General features: G+C 35.1%; 1 non-coding gene across 1 annotated transcript; it reads right to left on the bottom strand.

The window, feature by feature from the left end:
- Nucleotides 1-2,623: 2,623 nt before the first annotated feature.
- Nucleotides 2,624-2,741, bottom strand: LOC131066514 (U5 spliceosomal RNA). Its single transcript, XR_009111682.1, has one exon. It is a non-coding gene; the product is annotated as a U5 spliceosomal RNA (small nuclear RNA).
- Nucleotides 2,742-3,219: the final 478 nt, after the last annotated feature.

Here is a 3,219-nt window from a genome sequence, read left to right as displayed (position 1 = left end):
AAGGAGCTCTTGATTTGTCAGGACTGGTGTGATGGTCACTTTGGTCCTCTAAACTTTTCACACTCCAAGTGGGGATTGATTCATCTCTACAAGTAAAGATTATCCTGAAGATCGCAACTCTGTACTTGCTTCCTACACATAGAAAGAAGGGGAAATAGGTTGGAAATAAGGGTTTTCCCAAGTCAAAAGTTCAGTTTAGGAATTAACCTTGAATGAAATGTTGCAAATACTGAAATAAATGATGGAAAGATATACCTCAAATTTGCAATGACCAATAATGATGCTTTGATTCTTGAATGTAATCACATATGTTGTAGGAAATGGCATGAACGTGACAAAACCTTAATCACACACACATGCTTGTATATGAATGTTGTAATTTTCTCCACAATGATCGAATGAAGGACTTTTAGCCTTTAAGACCTCTGAAAATACTTGATGATGAACACTTCAATGCTTGAATGCTTGATTGCTTGAATGCTTGATTGCTTGAATGTAAAGACTGAGAATGCTTAGCATGAAATTAGGTTGATCAAATGCCTTTATATATGAGCATCTAGGTCAATTTACCAATTAGGTCGACCTCCAATGGTCATATTGAGCCACCAATTTATTTTCAAGTTGGAGAATTAGGTTTCACCCCCTCCTTCAAAATTGGGCCCCAAAGAGGGGGACCATGGCGCCAACACTCTGGTTCTACTCAATTAGGGATCATATTTTGGGCCAAGGGAGGAGGACACCTCTCTGGATAATCACTTGGTAGGCATTTGAGGCATAAAAGTTAGAGTTAAGGCACTGAACGAACCTAAATAGGAGGTGAGGGGGAGACTCGCTAAAGTGTAAATTATCCCAATGACAATTTATGATGCTACAGGTATGACAGACTAATCATCTTCATCATATGGTGATAGCCCTTTGGATTTTATGAGATTGTTCTCACTCTATCAAGTGCTCTAAGTGTGCATTTGGAGTCCAAAAGATGAATTATTTGATCCATATTATTTTATGAGTGTTTGGGTTGATCCCAAGAAGATTACAATCATGCAAGAGTGTTCACAGTTTAAGTCCCTTAGAATCTTGTGTCACTTCTCAAGCATAACAATGTACTATAAAAAATTGTGTAGTTAGGGTAAAAATATTGGAACCTTGACTGCTTTACTAGAAAAAAACTCCTTCAGTTGATTCGAATCAACATATAGTTGTTCTTTAATGCACTAAAAAATCCCAGGTGATTGACTTTAGTTTTAGCCTTGCTAAGTTTTCACAAACCCTTCACTATGGAATACAATTCTCTAGCATGAGCAACAGTGTGATGTTGATGCATGAAGGTTGACCCCTAACATTGACCAGTTAGAAACTTGCTAGCTATAATCTAACTAAAATGACATGAAAAAGAAATATTTGCTATTAGTCATGTTGTATGTTAATTGTGTCCTTACTATGGGTCATAAATTTTAGGCAAAGACAAAAGATCTCCATAGCTTGAAATATTTTTTTAACAACATCCTCCCTTAAATGATAAAAAGAGGTAGAAAAGATGCAAGGCTATAACTATGAGAATGTATATAATAATGGTAAGGAAAATGTGATAGCGAATGTCCTCTCATGCTAATATAAAGATGAAGGTTCTATATTTTCTTTTTTCATACTAGTTTCAAGTTAGATAGATGTAATATAGATTGAATGAGCTACTCACAACGACAATTCAAGGTATTATTCAATGGTTGGAATATGATCCATAGTTAGTGTTAGGTTTCCATTAGGTAGGCCAAGTCCTCCCCTATAATGACTGGATTCATTGAGTTCCCAACTCAACACTAAAGCCTCAATTACTAATGGAATTACATTCCTCCCATATAGCATGACACTCAAGTTTCTTGAAGGTCTATAAGCATTTGAAGTGAGATTTCTTTTGAGATGACCTTAAGAAAGATATTAATGCCTTTGTAGTTAAATGTGATGTGTGTCAAAGGAATAAAGAGGACACTCTCAAAGCCCTAGGTTTGTTGTGCAACCACTTCCAACTTGCAATCAAAGATTGAATCAGTATCTCTATGGATTTCATTGTAATAGGCATCCACTCTTAGGTGGTAAATATGTCATCTTGGTAGTGATGGATTGCTTAATTAAATATGTACATTTCTTTTCATTACCTCAACCTTACATTATTACTATGGTTTCTCAACACTTATTGCATTCACACTTCAAACTTCATGAGCTGCTTCAATTTATTATGAATGATCAATGATCTTTAAGTTGTAGGATGCTACCTCAAACTTCATGAGTTGCTTCAATTTATTATGAATGATTCAATAATGGATGCTACCTCAAACTTCATGAGCTGCTTCAATTTATTATGAATGATCAATGATCCTTAAGTTGTAGGATGCTACCTTGAACATGAGTTTAGCTTAGCATCCTCAAATTGATGACCAAACAATGATTATCAAAAGTCATCAAACAATGATTATCAAAAGTCATCAAACAATGATTATCAAAAGGTGCCTTGAGACTTATTGCTTATGATTTATAAGCAATAAGGATAGTGGGTCAAGTAGGCTACCTTTAACTATGTTGTGGTGCAATAACACTTAATTGTCATTTAACCTTTTGAGTTTTGGGCCTCCTCTAAGTATAGAGGAAGCCTCCAAAAATAGGCGTATGCCGCTTTAAGTGGCCAAGACACGGTATTCTTTAGTAAAAGGCGAAAGAATAGTTCGCTCTGTCTTGACCACGCGGCTCCGTGATTTGTTATGGGGGAAAGATGAGTTATTTATACCAGAATTTTTCCACGAAATATACATAGGCCGCGATGTGGGACTAAAATAAGGAGGAGAAGTGCACATAACAGAGACAGAATTCAAATTATAAGTAGAATACAATGGAGTTTTATGGTAACGTTCTTCCTTTTACAGTCTGCGTATCTTTCTGTGAGCATGTATTTTCAAGGATTTAGTTTTAATGCTAAAATAAAATCAGCATCCCATTGAATATCACATTTTAATTGCTCAGCTAGTTCACTCATTGGCTTTGAGATTCACATTTGTAGTTATTCTGCTGATTGAAAAAAAAAGTTTATTAATGAACTTTCATTTTTATCATGTCGCAATATACAAGTGTCGTTATAAGGACTTTTTAGTAATGGCAATGAAATTTTGCACAACAAAATCAAAAGATGATGTTGGATTATATAATTGAATGATGCATTTCAAAAGTATT

The sequence above is a fragment of the Cryptomeria japonica genome, chromosome 8 (assembly GCF_030272615.1).
Source record: "Cryptomeria japonica chromosome 8, Sugi_1.0, whole genome shotgun sequence".
Taxonomy (NCBI): domain Eukaryota; kingdom Viridiplantae; phylum Streptophyta; class Pinopsida; order Cupressales; family Cupressaceae; genus Cryptomeria; species Cryptomeria japonica.
This window is presented reverse-complemented; position numbering and strand designations above follow the sequence as displayed.